Genomic DNA, 12,441 nt, shown 5'->3' with positions numbered 1-12,441 from the left:
TGAACAATAGACAGGGGAACAACTAGGGAATTAAAAGCAACAACGAGGAGGATGTGTTGGAGCAACAGCAATATAGCTGAGAGGAATTATTAAGAGGCAGAAGAAGTGTGAGCATGATGGTGGGACAGGAGGAAGGTAAAAGGAAAGAGGAAAGATCTAGGAAGAAAAACTATGGATGAAGGTATAAACATAGGTGTTCACTTATGTAGATATATTAATTCATAAGAATAGAGGTATTGGCCAATGCACATATATTTATATGGCAATACGTTGAGGAAGTGAACTGATTTGGGGAATTTGCTCAAGCCCTCCCTCAGTGCAAGAAAACCTTTATTCTAACTACCTGGCATTCTGGCATCCTCCCGACATGACTGATGGCTGAAGACAAAATGGGTACATAAGCAAATGTGGTGATGAAAGCTGATGGTTCCTGGCTATCAAAAGATATAGCATCTGGGGTCTTAAAGGCTTTAGGCAAGCAGCCATCTATGAGAGAAGCAACAAGCCCACATAGAAGAAGCACACCAGCCTGTGTGATCATGAGGTGTACATGGGATCAGGTTACAGGCATTAGGAGACCCCAAACAAAACAAAAACCCCATATTGTTGAGAATGAGGGGGTTCAGAGCAGAGACCCCAAACCCATCTGAAGACAATAGAACATCCCCTCACATAAGGGTCACAAGGAAGGGCTTGGTCAACCAGGGTGCAGCGTAGCACTGATGAAACACACAATATTCTTCTGGTTCTTTGAAGCTTCTTCAACTCCCACTATCATGACCCCTGTCCTGCCTGTCAGTTCTGACTAGACTGGAGCATGTATACTGGTACAGATAAGAGCTTACACACAGAGAATTCAGGTCGGATAAACCCCTCAGGAACAGAAATGGGAGTAGCGTTACCAGGAGGGTAGGGGGAAGGTAGGGGAAGGAGGGAAGGAAAGAGGAACCAATCACGGTGATTGACACAGTGCCCCTTCCACCACTCCAGAGGGATAAGCAACAGAAATATGGGTGAAGGGAGACAGTAGGTAGCGTAAGATATGAAAATAATAATAATTTATAATTAATCAAGAGGTTATGTGGGACAGAGGGAGTAGGGGGTGGGGTGGGGACAAATAGGAGCTGATACCAAGGGCTCAAATCAAAAGCAAATGTTTAAGATGGATTTGCACAGTGGCTGCAACAACGGGCTCAAACACAATGGGGGTTGTGAGGATGACCCAGGACTGGGCAGTGTTTTGTTCTGCTGTGCATGAGGTCATTGTGAGCGGAACAGACTCCATGGCTCTCAACTCCAACGCCTACATGATTCCTAGATATTCTGTCCCCTGCATAGCCTGTCTTGTCAGGTTCTTAACTGTGTCCGAGGAAGAGCAGACGTCCTCACTGTGGGTGAGGCCCAACTTCCGCCTTTCCCTCTCATGGGCCCCTCTTCTTGTACTGTTTCTCAGGAACTTTTGCTTAATCCACAATTACAGATATTATCTCCTGTTTTTGTAGTATTTTTTTCCTGAAAAGGGGCCAGAAACCTGTTTTCATGTGAAATACCCCAAGCTGTAAGTGTTTTTTAAAAATCAAATACATCTATGGGTTAGAAAGGACCTTGGGGTATCAATTTTAATATATTGGTTTCTAACATTGCTTATAATTGGCCATATTTGATTTATAAAAGCAGCAACTTTATAGATTTCAACCTAATGCTCCCTCTCTGTTGTTAATTTATGAATTATGTGGAAGGCAGGGAACCAGGCAGTGCTCCATTCTGCTTGCTAAGCTACTCCGAATATAGGGGAGACAGCCAAACAGTAAGGTGAAGCATGCTGCCAAAGGACACCCAGCAGGACTCAACTTGGTCCCAAAGACGACAAAGTTCAAATGCCACAAGACCCCTTGCTCTCTGAAACAGGGGCCCCCACAGGCATTTCACTTGGACTTCGTACTTAGATACTTAGGATCAGCTACATAAACATCATCATAAATCAGCCAGAGCTTTCAGATATAGTGCATACTAAACGCTCCTGTTATGTTTGGAGATGACTGACACACTTCCTTCTTTCTTTTCCTTTTTTTTTTAGTGTTAAAGATCTATATACCAAAACATTTTTCATTTCAATATTTTTACATGTACAGCTAGTGACATTAATTATGTTCACCGTGGGGCGTAACCATCCCCACCCTTTGTTTCTAAATCAGGACATTTTTGTATGCTATGTGTTAACTCGTTGTGTTCTGGTTTGACTGACACTGAAGTTTCTCTCACTATCTCTGTGCAATTAAGGAAAGTCCTGAAAGTGCGAAGCTGGCTTACTGCTAGCACTGGCTACTCCTCTTCCTGGCTACCTGGGATTCTTTTGATATCTGCAACTATAAAAGAGTAAGGATAACATCCGAGGTTGAAACATGACTACTAGATATTATTAGAACAATATCTAAGTTCTTCTTCTTTCTGATCCATCCACACCACTTCATTTTTAAAAATAATAATCCATCAAAACACAACCTTGAGTCTATCCTACTGAATTTAGAGACCATCTCAAGAACAGATTTGATGTACTGAACACTAATGACTGAAGCCTTGACCAGCTGTGGGACATCAAGAACAACACACACGAGGAGCCCTGGATGCATGTGGGCTCTGCCCCTTGGTGGGACCAACCAAAAGTCCGGCTGTTTGAAATCGCCAGATGCTCCATGGGAGAAAAATGCGAGGCTTTCAACTCCTGGAAAATTTGCAACCTTGGAACACCACAGAGGCAGGTCTACTCTGTCCTCTAGGGTCACTATGAGTCAGAAAGGGCACCATGGCAGTGAATTTGGTTTGGTTTGGATACAATACACTTTTCTTTGTGAGAACAAAATGAGTAAAGGAAGCTTGGGGACAAAAGTGTAAACCAGGCATTTAAATGGAAACGTATGAATGCTCTGCTTTTCTAAGCGATTTCAAAGTCAGTGAGGGAGCCCAATGTCCTAATCTTCCCACCACCACCAGTCGTCACTGAATCGAGTCTGGCTCATTTGCTCCTAAGCATGTTAGAGTAAAATGAGACTCCAGGAGTTAAGTTTGTGGAAGCAGATCAGGTTTTTCTTTTGAGAGATCTCTGGGGAGACTTGAAGCAACCTTTCCGTTAACAACTAAGTATTTAACGTTTGGTCTCACCATCCATCCTAATCTTCAAAAAAACAACCCCCACTCTCAAAAATCAATTCTACTGACTCATAATGATACGACAGGACAAGGTAGAACGGCCCCATGTGAGGTTCCGAGACCGTAACTCTTTATGGGAATAGAAAGCCCTGTTTCTCCTGTGGAGTGGCTCGTGGTTTCGAACTGCTTATCTGGTCATTAGCTGCTGAACGTATAAACGCTATGCCACTAGGAATCCTGTTCTAATCTTATAGGTGGGAAATTTAAGGACTAGAAAGGACTTGTCTATGGTTACACAGTAGAGCCAGTATAGTGACATCTCTAGTTTTGGATCCCTTTAGTAATAACGATCAACATAACAGTCATAAATTTCCCACCCTTTATTCAGGCCATGTCCTTCATGAGGATCTCATCCACATCTCCCAGTTCCAGGCTTGCCTAATTTATACCATCTGTCCCAGCCGCAATGATTATCTTGATGGCAGACATGTGACCAAGCCAGGAGCAATCACAGTTAATCTTGGGCTTTGTTAGAGCTACTGGGAAATGATTCACTGTCATGGGTTGTCCAACCAACAGGATGGGGAGCATTCAGCTGCTTAGAAGCATTCAGTCATATAAGTCAGAACTTGCATGAGAATGAAGCTCATACAGGGAAAAACAGAGCTAAGAGATGGAGAAAGACAGATGATGCTTGGTAATGTTTGAACACCTGGATCCAGCCATGCATGAAGCCCAATCTTTTAGTCACATAAGCCAATAAATCACCCTTTCAGTTTATGTCGCTTTAGATCAACTTTGTCATGTGTACCTGGAATTATCCTGATTATACACCATGGGCTGTGCTTTGGTTTTTTTGATAAGCAAATGGAGGTCCAGTACACTTGCAATCAGGTGTTTCAACTCTTATAGGATACAGGCTTGACGTCCTTGCTGTTGTCTTGGGAGGGCCTGCACAGGAGCACTTCATTGTGCTTCCAGACACAGCCCTGGAGTGGACGTGCTCATTTCACTGGGGAGTATTGTGCACAATGTCCCTCACAGAGTAGGGGCTAAAACATTGTTGAAACAAAACAAGGATATCTATCTCTATCTCTGTCCATATCTGTATCTTTCTCTCTCTATCTGAAGAAGTATTTCACAGAAAAAAATAGAAATACAACAAACACAAAAGATGCTCAACCTAACTAATACATGAGAAATACAAACACATATGAGATTGTTTCCCTTAGTTATCTAGTGTTGCTGTAACAGAAATCAGCCGGTTGATGGCTTTACCAAGCAGACATTTAGTCTCACAGAGTAGGAGGCTAGAAGTCTAAGTTCAGGCTTTCTCTGTGGGGGAAGGGCCAGGCCCCAACAACTAATCATGGGTTCGATAGGTGCAATTGTACTGTTGAGATATTATATTAAAGTCATAGAGAGCATGAGAGATAGAACAGAGATTGAAATAAGGGAGTGAGACACATTCCATGGTATCAATGCTCACCTCAGCCTCACTGGGTGGTCCACGTGGAGAGAGGGGGATGGGGGATGGGAAGGAGGCCAAGGGGAAAGGGAACAGGCGATCAAGGATGGAAGAGGAGAGGGGGAACCAATGAGAGGCCAAGGGGGAAGCCCAAGAGAGATCTTTATTGCTAACTCAGGCCTATAGACCTTTGGGGGGAGTGCAAGCCCACCAATTCCAGGTAAAGACTTACGTCACAGGAAGGGGTTGCACTACAGGTTATACAGCAATGAGAGGGGAACAATCTAGGGATGTACACGCAATAGGAAGAGGAGGGACTGTGGGGATACATGTGACAAAATGGGAAGATCCTAGATTCAGGATGACAGCCTAACTTTGGATGTCACTGAGCGGTTTGACCTGTTCCCTGGCTCAACTATCAGTAGGGTGTAAATCCACCTATAGGAACTAAATCGATGACTACAAGCCTTTAGGGAGTAGACCATTGTCCTTAGCAGCAGGGAGTGTAAGGTCTCTCTCTTTCTGGGACTAGATTTCAGCCTCGGTCCTTGACTCCGCGCGAGAAAGATTTCACGCTGAAGCCAGGCTCGTGATCCAAGTGAATTTAATGAGAGTTAAAAGAAGTTTCAGGTTTTACACGGCACCCATTAGGATTCCTTTGACCATGCGGCCTGGCAGAGACTGCCCCAGGTCACGCAAGGATCTCTCTCCTCCCACGAAGACGACCAGACCTCCCAAGCAAGACCTGCTCCCTCTCGGTTCCTGCCTTTTTAAGGGCTTCCGGGGGAGTCGTGGTGAACGACCCCAGGTCGATCCCATTGGCTGAATTACAGTCACCTGGTCCAGGTGGGCTGCTCCAGGTGTAACGCCCATCCAAGCCCACCGGCGGGAAAATCCAGCTTTTGTCTTTTGCTGGCTCTCCTGGGCATGCGTAAATGGACTTCCCAATTCCCTAAGCTAAGCTGCCTAACATTCTCCCCTGAAGAGATATGGACCCAAATCTTTGGGGTACTGGACGACATCTCTAGCTGCTTCCTGCTGACAAAGGGGTGCAGTGGGGTTTTGGGTCCATACCCTTCCTGCTCTGTTAGAAGGGGTTGTCCATTAAGAGCCCAGGATAAAGTCGAGGTGGGTTTAGGAGGCAGTGGTCCTGCAGCTGGCACACTTGGTTTATAGGCCTTTGTAACCTGAGAACCTGAGAACTGGAAAACAAACAACAGGTGAACAGCTTAAGTGAGACATGGTAAGATTCTAAGGTGGCAGTGCCCTTGAAGTTAGGTTAGTGTCACAGACTTTGGTCATTGTGAACACAGGAACGGAGGAAAGGTATTCACTGGCCTAAAGGCTGTGAGGGGTTTGAGGTAGACTTATCTGCTAAGCCCTCATCTGTCCTGGGGTGGCGATGAAATATCATCCTCAGACCATCTAGTGGCTCACAGTATTCGTCTGCTCCCATGGTTCCTGTGGGGGAATCTGAGGCTCCTCCACTGTGAGGATCAACTGGAAGCTAAGTTTCAGACCAGTGACAGCTATCTTATGCTGCTGGGTCGTCCAGACCGGGCGCCTTCAGTCCTCCTCCTCCATCACCAGCTGTGCGTTGGCCTGTGGGCGCCTCCCCTCCAGGTTTTGGGCCTTAGGACAGAGGCCAGCCCAGTGGCCAGTCTGCTTACAAGGGACGCATGGTGTCTGAGGAGGTTTTGTAAATTGCTTGGGGACCGTGTTCCCTCGCTGCCTCTACTACAGGTAGAATACTCTGGGCTACTTCAGGGTTGAGACCACAGTCTCCCTCTTGTCCAGGGACCCTCAGGGGGTCCTGGGTGCACTGGGCATAGAGATCCCTATTTTTCCTTAAAAGGAAGAATGCTCTAATATACAGCATCTCCTCCCACAAAATAGTTCTAGCTGCTGCAAAGTTGAGAGGGAAAGTGTGCCATTGATTGGCCATGATTCTTCCTCTTCTAAAACATACTGCGGCCAAATGGAATTGCAGAGCATAGTCAGCCTCAGTTTGTCCAACTTTTCCGGATAAAATCTTTCCCAATTGAACAGGATGCATCCAGGGGGCAATCCCTGGGTATTGGTATCGAAAGACCCTCTCGGTTCCTGCCTTTTTAAGAGTTCCTGGGGGAGGTGTGGTGAACGACTCCAGGTAGATCCCATTGGCTGAATTGCAGTCACCTGGCCCAGGTGGGCTGCTCCAGGTGTAACGCCCATCTGCGCCCACTAGCGAGAAAATCCAGCTTTGTCCTTTGCTGGCTCTCCTGGGCATGCATAAATGGACTTCCCAATTCCCTAAGCTAAGCTGCCTAACAGGAGCAGGTATACAGGGACCAGGTATACCCCCACCCCCTGGTGGGACTAGACAATAGTCTGGCAGCTGACTGCCTCCAGGGAAGTAACTTGACAATTATTTACCATTAGCTGCAAGCAGTGCCCTATTTGGGAGAAATCTTTCTGTTTCCCACATTTCTCTGTTGGCTTGCAGTTTAGGAGGAAGGTTCTAAAGGCCCTTTCAGCATCTGTGGACCTTGCAGTCTGTGTAGATCTACCTGTGTTTTGGCATCAATCTGCCCCTGGGTCTAGGAGTGTCTTAGCACAGGGACCCTGGGTTCGCAAGAAGTGTTTAAACTCCCACTCTTTTTTCTTGGTGGTAATAGTTTCCTTTTTCTCTACTTAATTCCATGGGTCCTTCCTGTTGCAATGGGTTACATGTTGTGGGGTTAGCTACAAGGTCAGCAGTTTAAAACCAGCCCCTACGCCACAAGAGAAAGACGAGGCTTTCTACTCTCAGAAACCAACAGGGTAGTTCTTCTTTGCCCTATGGGGTCACTATGAGCTGGGATTGGCTTGGTGGCAATGGCAGAGTTCTCTGTCGGATTCTAGCTCCTCCTATCTCCTGTAAGATAAAAAGTCATACAAGACACACCTGGGAGAATCTCTTCCTTAGACCAGAGCAGGGCTGTGACCTTAGGAAGGGGTTACATCTCACTCTGATTCTCTTACAATTGATTAGGTGATCACATGACTGAATGATTACATCATTACAAATGGTAACATTACATCTTTACAGAACTGCCAAACCACTGAAAATCAGGTAGACACCTAATTTTGAGGGACATGATTCAATACATGACCTTATTTTTTAAAACCTAGGAACTTGTCAAGGAGTTACAAGTCCCTAACACCTGTCCTTGGAGAGAGAGGCACTTTCTTGGGCAGGTGGTAGGAGAGTAAGGTAGCCTGGCTTTTTAGAGTGCAATTTGGAAATGTTTGCTAAATATAAAACTCCACAAGACATTTGCCTTCTGCTTGGGACTTCCTATACAAATAAACTCCAGCATGGCTATGCACTTGACACTGACCCATTGTTGGATGGAGCCATCCAGAGCCGCCTTGAAGAAAGGCCTGGCAATCTGCTTCTGTAAGGTCACAGATGTGAATACCGATGGAGCCCGGCTGTCCTTTGACACACGTAATACACATGTGCTGGAGTCCGCTAGATAGCAACTAATTTTGACTTTTGATGTCAATGCTGTGTTCTTTGTAATATCAAAAACAAAAGCAAAGATCAGAACCAAAAAACAAGCTCCAAACCACCTGGAAGCAAATGTCCACCAAAAGGCAAGTGCATGATTCTAGGGCATCCAAAGTCGGGGAGTCGGTTCAGTGTTACAAAGAACGATGTGGTGTGGCCCTTGGGTGCCAGCAGGGAAAGGGGTCCTGGCATACTCTGTCATTAGGGGGAACCAGATGTGTGTTGCTACACAATTTAGTCTCAAGGACCTTAAGATGAAGCTAAATTGGGATTTAAGATTAGGAGGGTGGGGGGAGGGCGTTGACTTAATTTACTAAATCTTTTCTACAATATGATTAAAAGGAACACAAACACATGCTGCCTTACAATTGTGCTTGTTCATTTTCATACCTGATGATAATGCACATGGTGCAAACAATTCAAGAGACACTAAGGGGAAGTATACAACCCCCCAGTGCCTGCTCACCGGCTGTCTCATTCAGAGTTAATTTATTCCGAGCACTCATTTATTTTATTTCAGAGGCGGACCAGAAAGAAGTGAGGGGGTGGAGGGCAGCCCCAGCTGCTGTTCTGGGGGGTGAGGGTGGGGTGGGGCTGCCCTTTGGTCTCCCAGGCATCAGGCTTCAAGGCTCCCCCAGAGGGATGGCTAGAGTAGGTCTTTAGGGATACCCTGCCCATGGCTTTAGGCTGTGGCTCCTCCAGGCCTGGCCAACCCTGAGACTGGAGCCCCCACCCCTACCCCGACCGCATCCTAGGACAGCCCTTTCCCACAGTTCCCCTTGAGCCAGGTTGGCCTGGCAAACGCCCAGACTCTCCTTAGGCTAGCAGGTCTGTCAGTAAATATTTATCCCTGCTCAGCTGCAGCGGAGGGAGCGCAGGTGCCGGGCAGAGGCCTGTTTACTCAGTACCGAGCCAGCTGAACAGCCTGTTTGCCGAGTTTCCTTCATGGTCGGGCTGAATGGCCCCAGAGGAAGCTGGGGCGGAAGGGCCTGTGCCCCATGGGACTCAGGCCTGCCTTCCGGGCAGCTATGCCCCGCCAGGGCCTAGGGCTAAAGCCTCTTTCCTGTTAGCTCTGGCTCAGAGGCCTGGCAACCTTCCCCTGAACTGTTTACTGGGATGGCTCGCCCCTCCCTCCTCTAGAAGCTCCGCTCACATGACCCTCCTGAGCCTCCCTGACCACCCACTGCAGAGCCATCAGTCCTTCTGGTGCCCATAGGTGCATGGTCCTTGGTCACACCTGCAGATAATGTTTGTCTTTCTGGCTGCTCTTCACGGCACAGGCTGGCGGGCTTTGGTTCCCTGTTTTCCCAGCTCTTCCTCAAGGTCTGGCTCACAGTAGCTGCTCAACAAGCCTTTGGGGAGTGTTAACCTGGGTGCAGCTGGGCAAAAGGACCTCAGGGAGCGATGTAGCAACGATGAAACATACAAATTTCCTCTAGTTCCTAAATGCTTCCTCCCCACCACTATCATGATCCCAATTCTACCTTACAAATCTGGCTAGACCAGAGGATGTACACTGGTACAGATAGGAATTGGAAACACAGGGAATCTAGGGCGGATGATCCCTTCAGGACCAGTGGCATGAATGGCAATACTGGGAGGGTAGGTTGGAAAGGGGGAACTGATTCCAAATATCTACATATACCCTCCTCCCTGGGGGACAGACAACAGAATAGTGGGTGAAGGGAAATATTGGACAGGTCAAGATATGACAAAATAATAATTTAGAAATTATCAAGGGTTCATGATGGAGGGGGGAGCAGGGAGGGAGGAGTAATGTTGAGGAGCTGATGCCAGGGGCTTAGGTGGAGAGCAAATGTTTTGAGAATGATGAGGGCAATGAATGTACAAATGTACTTTACACAATTGATGTATGTATGGATTGTGATAAGAGTTGTATGAGCCCCTAATAAAATAATATAAAAAAACAAACAAAAAAAAAGAAAGGTGACCCAATAGAATGCTCAAATTCTAAAATGATATCAATGATATCTTACACAAGTAAAATTTTGCTTAAGACCAACAGTACATTGACAGGGAACTGCCAGAAGTTTAGGCCAGGTTCAGAAAAGGACATGGAACAATGGCTATTATTGCTGATGGCAGATGGATCTTGGCTCAAAGCAGAGAATACCAGAAAGATGTTTACTTGTGTTTCATTGGCTCTGCAAAGGCATTAGACTGTGTGGACCATAATAAACTGTGACTAGCTTTGAGAAGAATGGGAGTTCTTACTGAACTTAGACATGTATCAAGAAGCAGATGTGCAAACAGAACAAGGCAATACTGCGTGGTTTAAAGATGTGCAGCATAGGTATATCCTATCACCATACTTTTTCAATCTGTAGGCTGAGCAAATCAATGGAGAAGGTGGATTATATGAAGAAGAATGTGGCAGCAGGATTTGAGGGAGATGTATTAACAACTTGTGATATGCAGCTGACACAACCTTAATTGCTGAAGTGAGGAAGACTTTAAGTATTTGCTGGTGAAGATCAACAGTTGCAGCAAAATCCTCACAATTGGACCAATAGGTAACATCACGATAAATGGAGAAAAGGTTGAAGATGTCAAGAATTCTGTTTCACTTGTTTCCACCATCAGTGCTCATGGAAGCAGCACTAAAGAGATCAAACGATGGGTCGCATTAGGTAAGTCTGTGGCACGAGGACTCTTTAGTGGATTGAAGAGCTAGGATGTTACTTAGAGAACTCGGGAGCACCTGACCCAACCCGTGGTGTCCTCCATTGCATCATAAGCAGGTGAAGTTGGGCATTGAATCAGGAAGACCATAGAAGAATGGATGCATTTGAAGTGGGGTGTTGGAGAATATGGAAAGTACTATGGACTGACCAATCTGGATTCGAAGAAGTAAGGCCGGAATGCTCCTTAGAGGCAAGGATGGGGAGACTTTGTCTTACGTACTTTGGACATGTTGTCAGGAGAGACCAGTCCCTGAAGAAAGACATCGTGTTTGGGAAAGTGAAAAAGAGGAAGGCCTTCAATGAGATGAATTGACACAGCATCTGCATAATGTGCTCAGGCCAATGAATGGTTGTGAGGATGACACAGGATCGTCCAGGGTTTTGTTCTGTTGTGCACGGGGTCGCTATGGGTTGGAGCCAACTTCATGGCACCTGACAACAATGATAACAATAAGGAAACCCAGTGAATGCAAATATTACTCAAACACACACACCAACTATTCAAGCTAGTGATGAAGAAATTGAAGACTGTTGTCAACTTCTTCAGTCTGAAATTTATGTATTTATATAATCAAGATGACTTGATAATTATTGGTGACAGGAGTCAGATCAAACCTGTGAATGGGAGGCTTTAGTCCCTGAAAATGAAGGAAGACAGTCAAGGATTTGGATTGACCCAGCAGGGCCATCATGGGTTCACACATAACAACAGCCATGGGGATGGCCCAAGACGGAGTCACAGTTTGTTCTGTGCAGATCTGACTTGATGGCGTGAACTCATGGAGAGGATGTTCCAGTGGAAGGGGCCTGGTACTCCGGCGAAAATGAAGTAGAGCCGTGGTGGGGTTCTCTTTTCCCTACAGTTTTATTGGCATGTAATTCACATGCCATGCAACTCAATCATTCAAACACATCCAGAGGGTTGTACAGACATCACCATCATCAGTTTTAGGACATTTTCCTCATTCTTGTCCCATCATTATTAGCTCCCTATTTCCCCTTCAGCCTCCCCTGGCATATTCCCAAGGAACCATTCATCCAGTTACTGTCTCTATAGATTTACCTATCCTGGATTTCATACACAGAACAACATTAAAACCCCAAGCTAACAACAACAACAAAGTAAAACAGATAAAAACCTCAATTGAAATGAAAGCAGAAGATATAAAAAAACTAGAACAAATTTGAATGACTCACAAGGGAGATCAAGTGATAGGGTGTTAAGGTTTAACCTGACTGCATCGGTACAATCCACTTTACAGTGCATTCTACATCTTAGCAAGGCTGTTCACATCCCTGGTCCATGGTCAGAGGAGATTCACCAGAGGCTTAATGCACATGTATTGCCCCTTCCTTTGAAAAATTTAAAATTATGAAACGGCTTTAAAATGGGTCGAAGGGAGATAAAATATTACATTTTGACCTACGTCTTCCATAATTGACTTTACAAAGCCATCTGTCTAATCAGAGCGCTATTCATATCCCTCCACTATGATCAGAGAGGATTCCATGGGTGGCGGAGGGGGCGGGGTTTATTGCAATTCTGAGATGGTTCCTTTTGAGCAGAGACCTGAAGAGAGCAAGGA

This window comes from Tenrec ecaudatus, chromosome 2, assembly GCF_050624435.1.
Source record: "Tenrec ecaudatus isolate mTenEca1 chromosome 2, mTenEca1.hap1, whole genome shotgun sequence".
Taxonomy (NCBI): Eukaryota; Metazoa; Chordata; class Mammalia; order Afrosoricida; family Tenrecidae; genus Tenrec; species Tenrec ecaudatus.
Note: the sequence above shows the minus strand (reverse complement) of the source record.